General features: G+C 40.6%; 1 long non-coding RNA gene across 1 annotated transcript in view; it reads left to right on the forward strand.

Moving 5' to 3' along the window:
• LOC142068456 (uncharacterized) overlaps positions 1-12239 on the forward strand; it is a 146996-nt gene extending 134757 nt beyond the window's left edge. The window contains exon 3 of the long non-coding RNA XR_012664283.1: positions 12083-12239. This is a non-coding gene — a long non-coding RNA (uncharacterized LOC142068456). The remainder of the gene's footprint in view (positions 1-12082) is intronic.
• The last annotated feature ends 3689 nt before the right edge of the window (positions 12240-15928 follow it).

Consider the following 15928-nt stretch of genomic DNA (forward strand, 5'->3'; position numbering starts at 1 on the left):
GTGATTTCAGATTCAAGCACATGACACATAGTAGTCTCATCTCTTAAGTCTTTATGTTCCTGGGAACAGCCTCAAATTTGATGTGATAAACCAAATTACTGACACAATCTGAAAATGTAAAGGCATTTGGAGAAGGGGAATTTATGAAATTCTTGGTGATTAACGTCTAAAGGGCAGAAAGTGCATATTTTAAAATAAAGGTTAAGATAAGTCCTATGAATAATACTACTTATCACTTACCTAGTGGGTTAATATAAATCTTTAAAGGGTATTGCAAACATGATCTTTGTAGCACTTGCCAAGGTAGACAGGTAATATCTCCATTTTTGAAATGGGATTAGTGGGGCAGCATCCCAAGGTAATGAGTAATATTCTTGTGGTACTATGCTAATTGTTTGACTTCAATTAATGCTACAAAAACATTTTAGTATAAACACGTAAACTTTGATTGTAGGTTTGTAGCAGGGTGGATGCACAGTTGGTGTGCCCCCTTTTCGCTGGGTGTGGCATAGCAGTTATTTCCTGTCTAGCCCCATCTGTTGACAGTTGCCCTGGTCCTGTAGTGGCCTGCCTCTTGTGATAGATTTCCAGACCAGAAAGGAGCACTGTGATCCTCTTCACTTTCTAGTACTCAGAGTGAGACTGCAGAGTTCTTCCTTCTCACCCAGCAGTAGCAGCTCCCATCCAATGGGACTGAGCCCGGGCTCTCCATTCCATGAGTTGCAACCTGGTGCAAAGGATCTCAGGGCGATTCAGGTTTGGCCTGGCCGCCCCTCCATCAACTGGGCCAAATCTGAATGAGTGGATTACAAGTGTGCAGCACCACATGACCTCATGTGCCATGTGGCAACACCCAGAGAGGGTAGCCGGGCCCATCCAGGTAAGCGTGGAGGGGACACACTCTCCAGCCCTGTGTCAAAATTGTTGAGGTGGCACACATATACCTAAAGCCTGCTGTAGATGGGGGAGAGACACCTCCCTGTGCCTTCCTATTAGCTCTGCTACTGCCTCTGTCAAGGTTCCTCCCCCACGCTGAACTCTAGGGTACAGATGTGGGGACCTGCATGAAAAACCTCCTAAGATTATCTTTACCAGCTTAGGTCAAAACTTCCCCAAGGTACAAAATATTCCACCCTTTGTCCTTGGATTGGCCGCTACCACCACCAGACTAATACTGGTTACTGGGGAAGAGCTGTTTGGATGCGTCCTTCCCCCCAAAATACTTCCCAAAACCTTGCACCCCACTTCCTGGACAAGGTTTGGTAAAAAGCCTCACCAATTTGCCTAGGTGACTACAGACCCAGACCCTTGGATCTTAAGAACAATGAACAATCCTCCCAACACTTGCACCCCCCCTTTCCTGGGAAATGTTGGATAAAAAGTCTCACCAATTTGCATAGGTGACCACAGACCCAAACCCTTGGATCTGAGAACAATGAAAAAGCATTCAGTTTTCTTACAAGAAGACTTTTAATAAAAATAGAAGTAAATAGAAATAAAGAAATCCCCCCTGTAAAATCAGGATGGTAGATACCTTACAGGGTAATTAGATTCAAAAACATAGAGAACCCCTCTAGGCAAAACCTTAAGTTACAAAAAAGATACACAGACAGAAATAGTTATTCTATTCAGCACAGTTCTTTTCTCAGCCATTTAAAGAAATCATAATCTAACACGTACCTAGCTAGATTACTTACTAAAAGTTCTAAGACTCCATTTTTGGTCTATCCCCGGCAGAAACCCAGCATATAGACAGACACACAGACCCTTTGTTTCTCTCCCTCCTCCCAGCTTTTGAAAGTATCTTGTCTCCTCATTGGTCATTTTGGTCAGGTGCCAGCGAGGTTACCTTTAGCTTCTTAACCCTTTACAGGTGAGAGGAGCTTTCCCCTGGCCAGGAGGGATTTCAAAGGGGTTTACCCTTCCCTTTATATTTATGACACTCCATCTTCCTCCTGGCTCAGGACAACCTGCCTCTGGCCCTAGACTTCACTCCCCACCTCCACACACCTGCAGCCCAGGCTTCCTGCTGGCTCAGGACTCTCTGCTTCTGATGCTAGACCTCCCAGGCTTCTCTCTGCCTTTAGCCCAAGAGAGGAAACACTCAGATACTTCTCTTCTTGGCCTTAACTTCTCACTGCCCAATGCTTCTGCATTTATGAAGACCCAGCTCCTCCCAATTGGGGTTTGAACCTCAGTTTTGCTTTACACTTTCTCCAGGTGCAATCCAGTGGCCTAATTAGGCTCAGTCTCCTGCTAACCCTTGGTTAACTTGGGTGGGGTTTATACACCCCATCACAAGGTTATTTTTAAGCAGATTGTGACTCAAATAATGTATCACTTTCTAGATTTCATTTGGTCTTTAAACTGTAATAATTGGTGGCGTTCATTAAAAGCTATGCTCTGTCTTGTGTTTGTAGCCACATTTACAATCGCTCATATTTTCTTTTGTGTATATCAAAATGTAAAGTAGCAGCTGAGTGACAGACATAATTGAATACAAGCAATTTTGTATTCTATTTTAACAGATCTGATATATTTTTTCCTAACATAACTGAATAGTGTGGCTTCCCATGATCACCATGTATTAACATAACCAAAGGTTTAGACTGTCATTTAACAATCAGTTTATTAAAGCTGCATCTCTTGTTCTCTCATGGAAGTGAAAGCCATTATCAACTGCCTCTATGAATTAATTTTGTAACAGGTTAAAATGTACATTTATAAAATGCATTAGTGTAATGAAGGGTTTCTAGTGCTTCTCTTTCCACATTACAGTCCTACAAGAACTTACTGGCTCTTATATTTAAATAAACCACCACTGAATTTTCTATAGATCAAATACAAGCTACAACAACTTACTTATTTATTTAGAATTACGCACAAACCAGTATTAAAGATTAGGTACATTAATATTGATGATAACATCTTAAGTGAAGCATTTGATTTGATCTGCAACCAGCAGATGGCTAAATTTGTTTGTGCAAGCTACAAACACAGCAGAATTAAATGAAGATGGGATCATTTTAACTTGCAAACTGTAAAATATCAGGTTATAATGTGAAATTCAACATACACACAACAAAATTCAGGACGTCCAGGGGAAGCAAGCAAGCAAGCAGCAACAAAAACTTGACCAGGAGCAGTCAGGACAGTCTCCCAGAAACAGAGTACCAGATATGTGAAGCAGCTGAATTCCATTGGCTGGGCTATTTATTTTCTGTTTAAGCTACCCAACCATTGAACACTGCTGCAATGTCCTATTTATAGGTTCAGTGCTTGCTTTCAATCTTTGCCTGGCACAGATCTTGCAATGTTGGTTAAAATAAAATCTTTCTGCTTCAAGGTTATACAAGTTGCCAACTGTACACACATTTGTATTGGGCAGGTATTTGATCACATGGGCCACATAGATCCTCATGCACTGTAAGCACTAGTGGTTTTCCCTTCAGCAGCTAATAAGTACAACCTTTGAACAGAATGTCACATTTCTCTTGTTTTTAATCAGTATACTCACACATCACTAGGCTAGGGAAGAAGTGACTATTCCTTTCACATAGTGACGTAATGACAGGAGGAAATAAAAATTAGAGTTTCAATCAACTGCTTGAGAGAGCTCCCAGCTGTAAGTCTATGGAAGAACAAGCCTACCAAAGCTTGTGAGCTCCCATCTCAACCACTGACAGTTATTTGGCTGCAAGTCTTGGTCTGCGACTATGAGCTAAGAAGTGCACATTAGCTGGTGATGGCAAATAAAGCTACCACAATGCTGACAAAAAAATCACACCCCTAACCCGAAAGGAAATTCACATGGCTCCCAGAACAGGAGCCAGTCAGAGCTGTTAAAGTTCTGAATGAGCCTAGAGAACTGTAAGACTAAGCCAGCTAGGAAACAACAATGAGGGATTCCAGTGGGGCAACAGAATTTTGCTTTGGAAGCAGAGTCAGAACAAGACCTATATGACACAAGACTTTTTTGCCTTCCAAGGATTTTAGGTACTGAAAAAAAAGTTAAATTTCAGCCACAAAACATCTAAGAAATGATGCTTCCAATCAGCTGTCACAGAACCCTCATCCATCTCTGCCCTTGGAGCCAATGAAAGAAAATGAACCTTGCAGCATGGCCTGAAGGTCAAAAAATTCAAGCTCTTTTGGATCAAAGAGGAAAGAAAATTCCAGGGCTTGGGACCCCTATTGGAGAATGCCTGGGCATCAGCCCATCTTTTGATATGAAAGGAGCACTTGTTAAAGTGCTTTTGTTGACTATTATGAGTGCCATGATACCACAAGGAAAGAGGCATTTTTTTTTAATGGAACCAGGGCCCCAACTGTTTAGGGCTTAGTAGCTCAAAATAGGCCTTTAAACTCCACCCGTATACTAACTGGCACCATTGCCTTGTGCGAGTGAGATGATTGGGCAGTCAGATTTTTGCAACAGGTGAAATTTCAGATTTAACTGTAAAGTGTAGCTCCATGAAGAGCACAGTGCAGTACTCTAATCACAAGGTGACAAAGGTATGGGTAATGGCTGCAAGGTTCACACCTGAGCGAATAAACTGAAATAACATCTCAGATATTAGGCCTTAGAAGCCCTTTAAAGAAAGTTTATTCCGGACCCTACTATTGGACTACCTTTTGGGACATCAAGTTAGGAATGACTGGGAAATGCAATCAATGGAGCTATTTTGATTTACATCACCTGAGGATGTTGTCTACTATATACAGGGTTGTCATCTAATTTTAATGACATTCTGCTAGATCTAGTAAAGTATTTATTGTGAGACGTGTCACTTTTATGGGAACCCACCAGGCCTGAGATTTAGAACATATATGGTCTACTGTCTGAAGCTGCTTTAGTGCTTGTTTTCAAGTATATAGTCCATGTGACATGGTAACAGGTATCCAGAATAGCTTGATGTAGCACAACACTCCTGATGACCCAACTGTGGGTTAGTTAGGCCATGTCTACACTAGAGAGCTTACAGCGGCACAGCTCTACAGATGCAGCTGCATTGCTGTAAGCTAGCCCGTATAGCCGGTTTATGCCCATGGGAGAGAGCGCTCCCATCAACATAATAAAACCACCTCCATGAGCAGCGGTAGGTATGTTTGCAGGAGAAGCTCTCCCGCTGACATAACATTGTCCACAGCGGAGCTTCTGTCAGTTTAACTTATGTTGCTCAGGATGGTATTTTTTTACATCCCTGTATAACACAAGTGATACTGACAAAAGTGGTAGTGTAGACATGGCCTGAGTTACAATCATTTGACAAAACTATCTGAGCCTAAACTGGTACTGAAATACTTGAGTGTCCGACTGTAGCATGGCGGGCACTCACCGCCGCGGCACCTCCTGTCTGGGAATTAGTTCAGTTCCAGCCTCAGAGCACCTCCTGCTGGCCGGTGTCTTCCTACCAGTGCCTGCTTCCTCCTGATCTCCACCTCTTATAGCACATAAGCCCCACATCCCTCCCGGACCCTAGTGCCCCTTACCTTGGGATGCTGCCCCACAGCAGTGCCCCCACACTCTGGGTCTCCCCTCCCCAGGGAACCCCAATCCCTTAAGCCCACCTCACCTCAATGACCCACTGCCAGTCCTCATCTAGCCCCTTCACTTAGAGGAAAACTTCAGTCTGAAGTGGTCACTCATCATCGGCAAGGGGGTTTGGACCTGCTGCCTTTCTAGCCCCAGCTGCCTCCCTGCAGCCTCAGTACCTCCTCTGGCCTTTAGCAAGGCCTCAGTCTGGGGACGCACCAGGCCAGAGCTCCTCAACTCGGCCTGCCTTTCCCCAGCCCTGCTCTGCCTCAGGTACCTTGCTTGTTCTCCCAGGCAGCCTGGTCCTCTCTGCTCCTTAGCTGGAGCAAGAATGTTCTCTCACTCCCTCAGCCTGCCCTTTTATCAGGGCTAGCTGGACCCTAATTGGGTGTGGCCACATCTGTGGCTGTTTCCCCAACCAGCCTCCCCTGGCTGCTTTTAATCCCTTCCTAACCGGAGCGGGGTGACTGCCCCGCTGCACCGACAAAAGTAGAATTTTTTTTAAAAAGTGGGCTGTGCTGTCATGGTGCTGTCTTTCTGTTTTGTTGAAGGGAAATAGACTGTCAGATCTGGGATTTACTGTAGTTGAGAAGTCTATTGAGTTGTTCTTCCTGCTGCTAAGGAAAACACAGTATAATTAATGCTGCAATTGTTTCTGATTTTAGGTATGTGGAAAGGTAAAGGAAAGAGAGGAAATGGTGCTTGGAAATTATGACTGAGAAAACAAGAATAATCAACATATAAATGAATGTATTTTTCTCAGTTGTGATATAACTCCCCATGAGTTAACAAATGGAAAATAACATACTTTTTCTAGACAAACTAAAATAATCCTAATGTGATGAATGCCAGTAGCAGACCTGCCAAGATGTGCAGATTTTCAGTGTGATCACATAGATTTCATTAGTCATGAAACAGAGAAATGCACATGATTACACTTAAATGATGATAGAGCTGCCAGCACTGCTCTACCTGGGAATCATAGTTCATGTTACAAAATAGCAGACTATCACACCTGCAAGCTGACAGGTGTTCACTTGAATTTATGAAAGCTTCTAAAGCCAAGCTGTCAGGGTGCTGAGAAGCCTGGTGGATGTCTTGTGTCTCGACATACGGTATAGCTTTTCCAGTATGTGCGTTTTGAACTGAATGTGATTTGGAAAATTATAGGTCTGCTCATGATCTTGATAAATGTATTTGTTCCAGGATCTCACTGCACTTGTGTCTGTTGACTGAAGAGGCCCAGCAATACAAATAAAATGGTAATCACTCAGACTATGACTCAGTATTTAAAGTTTCCAGGCTTGCTGGTATGCCCAGACCTGTCTCCCAAGAGTCTTACTAGAAACATCTTAGTTAAGTTCATGGCGTAACTGTGTTTAACGCTTTCCTGTTTAATAAGATTTCATAACCCTGGAGGTTTATGTGCAAGCAATATTTGTCAGCTCTTAACCAGTCTGAAATTTCAGATTCAGAATGCCCAAGCAGAGTCACTAATTTGGGTAATAAATCCCTAAAGCAACAGTTAGTGTTATCAATATTTTATATGTAGTTAACAATTCTGTGAACACTGCCCAAGTCCTTTTTTAACACACTCAACCATATCCGTACATACATATTCACAGAAACAAAGAACTCAAAGTAAAACCTGAACATGTGACTGACACCTTTTTAATGGACTCAATCCACAGTAGTGGCTGGAGCACTTTACTGAACATGTATGTGTATGAGGGTGCAATACTTTTTCCAACTACTCAAGACAACCAAATATTGTACTTCATTCTGCCCCCATTGAAGTCAGTGGCATTTCGGCCCAGGAGATTTTGAAGAGAAGGTAAAGGAAAGAAAGAGAGACTGGAAATAATTTGCTGTAATATATTACTGCTACACTATATCTCATGATAAATGGTATCATCTGTGGACATTTACAGGTATTGCCATTCTCTGAAATCCTGGGTGGGATTGTCAAAGGAGCCTAAGGCATTTGGGCATCTCACTCCTGTAGGCAATTTAAGCCAAGTGATTAGAACTGCTGCGGGTTTAAATCAATGTGATACTTAAATGTAGTATCTTTATTTTCTGGGGGCTTTTTTCGTGTTTTTAGATGAGTATTTTCAAATGTATGTTAAGAATTTTTTCATTATGTAGTTTCATTACCCATTGTGGCTTCGGATTCTGGTGTTAAAAAAACTGCTGGAATTTCAGATGGTTAGGTAAACACACAGTTACAAAGGAATGATATGGACTGACCCAAATTAAATACATGCACAATTATGGAGGGGTTTTAATGCAGATTCTGTGAGTGATTGATGGCAAAGCATTGTCATTTTATGACATTCTTGCAATCTTTCAAGTTTATGGATCATTGACCCAGTACATTGGAAGAGGCTTCATCAAGACTGTTACAATCTGTTAGGTCAATGCTAAAGCCAGACAGAGCAAAAAGATGGAGTGCTAAAAGTTTATGGGAAGTTTCAGATGAGAAAACTCTGAATGTACAGTATCATATGTTCTCCTGAAGAAATGAAAAACAGCAGTTAGTGCACATGAAATGGTTTGCCAGAAAACCTTCATGTAAAAATAAATGTATTCTCAATTTATGGAAGTATAATAGCAGCATCAAAACTACTCAGATATTTTAGAATCTAATCCAATTTGTAATTTTTGATCATAGAAATAACAATTAAAACTAAAACTCTCCTCTGCTGAGTCTATCATGATAATATTTCAGGTTTGCAACGAAAGACATTTTTAGAGCCTATTTATAACTCTTGAAAACAAGTATCTAGACATTTTAGATGGAAATAGTGAATGCTTGTGGTCTATCAAAGTAGAAAATAGCCGCTCTAAAAGTAGGCCTACATAATTTACTTTTCATGCATTTTTGATTATTTTTATTGAACAAAATGTAGGAGAAGGAAGTCTTAACATTTTGGCTTAAAATGTAGGAGAAGGAAGTCTTAACAAAATGTTTATCCCATATTATCTAATTAAGACTTATTTCCTTGAAAGCCTTTTTCCCAGCTCTGCCTTCAAGCAAAACACTCTCCCTGTTTGTGTGAATTCTCTCATGCAATGTTATTGAGGGATTGTGTAAGTCAACATGCTCATTTGAAAACCAGTAGGTTTGGTGTGAAGGCTCCCTCATCTGATAAATGCAGCCAATCAATTTTGAATTGGCTACCAAGAATTTTTCTGTCCTCTCCCTGGAGTACTCACTGCCTGAAGTGTCCTATCCCACATGTCAGAACTGTCAGTTCTGAACTGTTCCTACATTTGGTCAAGTACTGAATTATACCATCTCCTTTGGAGCAAACAAATGCCACTCAAATACCTGAAGGGTCGTGGGTGAAAAATCAAACAGCCAGTGACCTATGTTTTCAGATCAAGTGTTCAAAACTTGAAGGCACTTCCTTAAGAGTGACTGCCTGGAACATTCACAATCATTACCAAAAGCACAAAGGAAAACAAGAAATAGAAAGGAGAGAAAAGGTCAGGGGGAAAACAAACTTAACTGAGCTGTGGAGAAAAAAAAGAGAGTGACATCAGAAGAAATGTCTCATGTTCCTCCTCTGAATTTCTGACAATTTCCTTGGTCAAAAAGACCGTATTATTTTGCCTCTTTTTGTGGTCAAAGAGATTAAATAAAGAAATCACAATACTACTCTCTTCTTTGTGGAGGAACACTATAGGACCTGCTGGTGTTATAGACCCCAAGCCAATCAGATCACTAAGGCAACCTGAGACCGAAAATAATGGTTCTTCACTATTCAGCACCTCTGATCTTACTGTCTCTTACCCCTTCATACCTGGAAAAGGCAAGCAGCCTGTCCAGGGCATCCTGCTGGCTGACAATGTGCCCAAAATGCAACTCCAATGAACGATACTTCCTCGCAGCTACTACGGTTGCCAGCAATCCATGTTCACTTTCAAAAACTAAGCGCAGGAACATATTGGAGTGGACAAAATATCTACATTAGGGCTAATCAAAGTTCTACATTTGTTCTTGTTTTATTCCAAAAACAGAGACTTGGACTCACTGGTCAGGTAAAACAGAAACAAGGTTCAAGTACTTTTTTAAATGAACGAGAAGCATATTTTGCCTCTGGTTTATCACCAGCTATGCATACTTTAAAAACATTATCTTCCCCATTCTCTTGTAGCACCAGCAACATATTCTTTCTATAACATTATATTCACTTTGTAGAGACAGAACTGGGAATATATTGTGGAGATTTACAGCTTGATCTTGGATTTTCAGCTGTGTTCCTGCTGTTCATGCTATAGCATAACACACTGTGTGTTGACGCTAGTTCTCTCACTAAAATGACTTCTGGCATATCCTGACTTCCTTTATAAACATCTTGTTCAGTAGCAAAGGATGAAGATGAAGACATCTGCTCACCCCGCTGGTGCTGCTGAATGCAATGTTTGTTTTTCACTTTGGTAGCCAAGCCAGCATTGACGGCTGTTATTTCTACAGTGTACTTTTGATGGACACTGGATAGAAAAGTGGAAACAGTGCCAGGGGGCTGTCCAGAAAGTATCTAATGAGTTTGGTGGGTTAAAGGGGGTTCTTAATTTTGCATGTTTGTTTCAGTGTTACAAAGAGTTACAAGGGGGTTATGGGTCTTAAGAATCACCACAAAATGTGTAAGGTGCTACGCAGCCCCCAATTGGAAAAGTAGTATCATGTCCCTTTAGCTGATAAACCACAAGTAGCTGCAGAACTGGAAAGACTGGGACTTGTAAGAGTGTCAGTAGCTTCTCTTTTGTGATTCCCCCCCTGCTCGTCAGTCAATCCCTCTGACCTTTCTTTGCGTGAACCCTGTCACATGACAGTGTTCATAAAGTTGAGGTTATCTAAGAGGAGTGGAGGCAATTTACAATATACTGTTGAAGCAAGACACACAAAATCTGAAGGAAAACATTTGATTCATCAGATACAATGCTCATACCTGACCATTTTGAAGAGATGCTTGTCAATCAGTTTGCCACAAATGTATGTTTTATAAAGAAAACAAAGAGGGGGTTAAGAAAACCTAATGTGAATAGAAATGCTTTCCTCAATAAAAATAAGATAATTGAACACCAGTTTGGTCTGGGTTTTAAACAGTTTCCAGAAGTTTTGGAAATCCAAATTCTGTAACACTGTGGTAGTGTGAAAGGAGCAAAAAGGAAAAATGGCTACAACCAGAAGTAAAATAGATCAGTCTAGGTTCACTGTCCAAGTATGAACTAAAACCATCTTGATTCTTAACTGAATTTATTTTTAAAATGTATCTAACTATGGTACTATGAATGAATTCCAATATGATGTAACGGAGGAAGTACTGCAGCAGTTTTTGAGAATTTCTTACCAATTTAGGACCAGATTCTGATGTCCCTACACTATGTAGTATCTCAGGGCTTGTCTACACTGGCAATTTACAGCGCTGCAACTTTCTCGCTCAGGGGTGTGAAAAAACACCCCCCTGAGCACAGCAAGTTTCAGAGCTGTAAAGCGCCAGCATAAACAGCACTGGTAGCTACGCCTCCGTGGAGGTGGGTTTTTTAGAGCACTGGGAGAGCTCTCTCCCAGCGCTCTGCCATGACTACACAAGCCACGCTAAGGCGTTACCACGGCAGCACTGCCAGTGGAGACTAGCCCTCACGCTAAAAGTAGTCTCGCTAATTTCACGGGAGCTGTTTGAAGAGTAAGGTGCTAGGCAGCAAGAGCATCAGAATCTGGCTGTTAATAATTTGCAGTTAGAATTCCTTTGGCACTGACCTTGTTTCAGGTCAGATGTTCATAAACGCTAGAAATGCGCCACACTTCAGGCAATGTATAAAGTTCACAGTGAAACAGATCATATTCCAGTTTACACAAATACAGGGTGACATATAAATTAGGCTGCCTTTTGAGGAACATGATGCTTGTATGCATTTTGACCAGTGTGCTACAAGCATGTGTTAAATATGAAGTGTTTTTAATTATAGCCTAATGTTTCCCCACAGCATTGACTAAATTTTGTCCTGAGTTACATTCTGTGAGGTGAAAATGAGGGCAGAATATGGTGCCAACTGAATCCACTTAGTAAAAAATATCTAGTCTATGAGTCTCATTCAAAGCCCAACTGAAGTCATCGGAAAGACTCACACTGACTTCAGTAGGATTTGGTTCATGCCCTCTGAAAGGTTAGTCATGTTGTGATGATTTGAGTTAGATTTAAAACATAAAAGAGCTGTTGACAGCAAGAGAGATGTGGGACCAGATCCTCAGCTGGTGAAAATGGGGCTGTTCTTATTTATATCAGCTGAAGATCTGGCTCATGAAACCTGATTTAGATGCCACCTAATATTTGTTTCATTTTGTTTAATAAATGTTTCATTTCCTGTTAAATTCTGAATTTTCCATGATCTGAAAAAAAGACCTGGCAATAACATTGGAGGTATCAATAAAACACAAGGCACTGAAATGTATTTTCAAATATAAAAGTTTTCCCTGGGAAATATTAAGTAAGAGCCTTCTTTGTTATGAAACAGAGGTTTTTGTTTTTATTTCAGGTTTGACCTGACTTTTTTCCTGTTGCTGTCAGGACTCCTTCAATATACAGCTCAGTAGGTTCAGTGTAGTTTGGTTCCTGCGGCTACTTGTCACCATCTGCAAAGGTACAGAAAACACTGACCTGACGAGGAAATAAGTGAGTTGAAGCCATACCTGTTTTTGAGTTGTTTTTTCTTCCAAGGGTACAAAGTGGGGTCCCTGTATGTGCTGCTCAGAAATTAAAGCTGAATATTTTTCATGCAAACAATATTTTTGTTTTAGCAAAATTGTTCTTTCAGGGCTGGTGAAATGAGGTTTAAAATCCACCAGTTTATAGACTTTCCTTAGACAAAATGACTCTAACATACGTATTTCAAAGGAGCAGCCCCTAGCTAGCGTCTTGGGCAGTTTGTTGTTTCTCTTACTGGCTGCTGCCTCTCATTAGTGATTTCATTTAGCAGCAGCAACACGACACTGTGTCCAGAGTAGGAATCTGTGTAATTGAATGGAAAGTACTGATCATGAGACCTCATGAGGTACAGCACAGAACCTACTGAATCAGCAACATTTGTGTCAGGAGCATTTCAAGGACACTTTGTATTCTAAATAGGACAGAGATGCTTTCATCCATACATAGATTTTCTTTCATAGAAATATTGAGTCCTTCAAATGAAATGCAAGACTCTATTAACTCAGCGTTCAAATTAAAGTGATATTTTTTTAAAACTCAATAAATTGGAATGCTAAGCTCCCTTTAGTAACTTTAACTTGGGCAGGTTGCACATAAAGTAGAAATTTCTATTTATGTTTTGTTAAATATCTATCTTACTATTTATGACATTCTGGGGTGCAATCCAGACCAGTGAGGGGCTGTGTCACCCTTGCCCTGCAACCTGGGTTACTCAAAATGCTTTGCTGTTGTAGCTTCCAAGCTGGGCTCCTCACAAAAAACAGCATGCAGGTCGCACAATAAGTGTCTGTGTATAGCCACAGCCCTGGTCCAACAACTCTGAGCCCAGCAACCTGTTAGCAAACACCAGCCACACTTTGGTTTCCTGCAGTCTTGGTTACTACATGAAGGGTGACCCCAACACACTCCCAGTTCTGGATTTTCCCACAAAAATGTGTGTTTTACACTGTCCAGCCCTCTCCTATACAATCCAGATATATTAGGTCCATTGCCCTTCTAAGGGAATCAACATACAACAGACTGCTACCTTAATTGAAGTTATCCAAACAATTCACAATGCTGGAGTAGTTTTAATTAAAAAAATATAAGTGTATTTAGCTACAGAGAGATAGGTTTTAAGTGAATACAACTAATGAGCCATTAAAGTCAGAAATGGTTAAAAGAAAAATAAATATAAAATTCTTTCTAAATTTAACAAACTAGACTTGGTTTAAGGTGAAGTTCTTACCACAGGTTTCCAGTAATATTGCTGACCAAATTCTCAGACCAGGATCTGCTTCCAAGTCTAATGGCTGTTTTTGTTATCTTCTTAGGTGACAAGAAAGAAATGGATAGGGAGAAATAACCTGGAGTGTTTTTGCCCCTCACTTGTATAGTTCAGCTACCTTTTGAAATGCATTTTCATAGAATATCAGGAATCATAGAATATCAGGGTTGGAAGGGACCTCAGAAGGTCATCTAGTCCAACCCCTCGAGGGTTACCCCTTGTTAAAATTCATTCAAACAGTAAAGAAGGCAACACGGTGTCTGGTGGTGAAAGAGGATGCATGCTGTTTCTTCTCAGTTCAATGAAATGAAGATTTTCCTGGTCTCCCATCTCCCCCACCTTGCTGTCTGAGGATCCTGTTTACACCTCATATCTAAATTGAGGTAAACACACATTCCTTTGTTTAGGTCCTGCTTGACCAGTCCTGCTTAATCAGGGGTATTGGGTTTGAACATGTGCCACCAACATCATTCGGGGGAATTCATAATTTTACATATAGTGTTGCTACACACATTTTACCATGATATTATTGACCAGCAAGTTATTAGTTTTCAAATGATACCTAACAGGGCATATTTTGAACAAAGATTATTACAATGGTGCATAGGGTATGAATACAGAGGTGCATTTGGTCACAATATTCTATTTATGTTAAATGTATACAGAATATGCTGAATGTCTAATGTGACTACGGTATAATTGCTTTGGAACTTTTCTGTGTGCCCTTCCTAACTTTTTAATTTCAATTATGCAACTTCAATGTTTCATTAACAGTTTATTGCACTTAATTTCCCTTCTTTTTTCTTAAGAGGGAAAGAAAAAACAAATTAATTGGAGACTGATAATGTTAGCATTTAACGTTTCTCAGTTTGGTATTCAAATGCACCCATCATTGAGGACAAAAGTGTGAAAGAAACATACATGGTTTAAGAGGTTCTCATAGATTCCTCAAGACGTCTCTGGAACGAACGCACAAGATCTCACATCTTTTCCTGCCTGCAGACAGATACGAGCACTACCAGGTGTTGGTTTGTCATCTGTCTATTTAGGAATTTATACCTCACTCACCACCATGCTCTCTCAATGCCATGGGGTGTTCCAGAATTCCCTACAAAATATGTTTCGAATCACCTGCACCATTAGGATACAAATATGCACTACTGTATTGCAAACTAAGGCCCCAATTCTGTGAGTGAGTCTGTGTAGGCATAACCCTCCCTGCACCTGCATAGAGCTCTGCTGAGGTCATGGCTCCATTGCGTGCAGGGTCTGTCCCATGAGGAGTCACTTGCAGGTCTGGGGCCTATACAAACAAAACATAAAATATGAAATTCCTCACAGTGACCCAACACTGCCAAGCCTCTTGTATGTGTTTTTCAAAACTGTCCTTTGAGAACAAAGCTAACTCCCCAAATACTCTACGTAAGACAATTCCCTTAAATTCTATTGTAAAGGGGTGAACGGGTTTTGATAAAATCAGAGTAAATCTGAACCTTCCACAAAGCCCAGTTCCAGGGACAGCAATACTGGTTCTGCTACCCTAGTCAGCACAATAAATATTTGCATCTATCATCTTTATTCAACCATGTAAGTAGTACTGAATGTTTTGCTGTGAGAGGTGACAGCATGGAACTCAACAAAGTTCAATTAACAGTTTTGAGTTTGTACTTTTTGTTTCCATTTCTATGCTTCTTTTCACTTTCTGATTTTGGCTGGGAATAGCTGTACAGAAGTATTGTCAGAAAAGCTGTTCCTGCTGTATTTCTATCCAATTGAAACAAGACAGCTCTCACAAATACATGGTCTTGAAGGATTTTTAGCCTGGTTTCTACATACAAAAACCTTTGGGTATGTATCTGAATATTCTGGATTCTTATTCAGATTGATTTTCTAGACTTTCCAGGCTAAGTCCACTGCTACGTATGTAGATTCTGTTAAATAAACCATCTTTGTACTGATTTTGGAAATATTTTCATTTGTATTTAAACTTGAGAATGGCAGCATTTGTATTTGTCCTACTGAATAAGCTTTAATAAAATAAAATGGTACAAAGTTTTCCATCTCTAAAGAACTCCAATGAATTCTAAATGTACTGTACACTGATCTTTGTTAGCATGTCTCTCTAATGAAGCTGTGCACCACAGAAGTTATAAATAATGCACAGCTGTTAACCACCATAATTAAAATACCTGCTGAAAAGGGGCTATTACAAACCACTGGATCACAATGACTATTTTAATAGAATGGCTCAGAGGACTGGATAGCTCGGGGGGGCCTGTAGCTTACCCGATGAGATTCAGGCCAAGCTGGCAGTGACCAAAAGTCATTGCCTGCTAATGGCTGATCGATAACCTATCTGAAAAGAGATGGTGATCTCATTCAAATGATGTGGTCCCAGTGGACACGTGT

This window comes from Caretta caretta, chromosome 11 (assembly GCF_965140235.1).
Source record: "Caretta caretta isolate rCarCar2 chromosome 11, rCarCar1.hap1, whole genome shotgun sequence".
In the NCBI taxonomy this organism is placed as follows: domain Eukaryota; kingdom Metazoa; phylum Chordata; order Testudines; family Cheloniidae; genus Caretta; species Caretta caretta.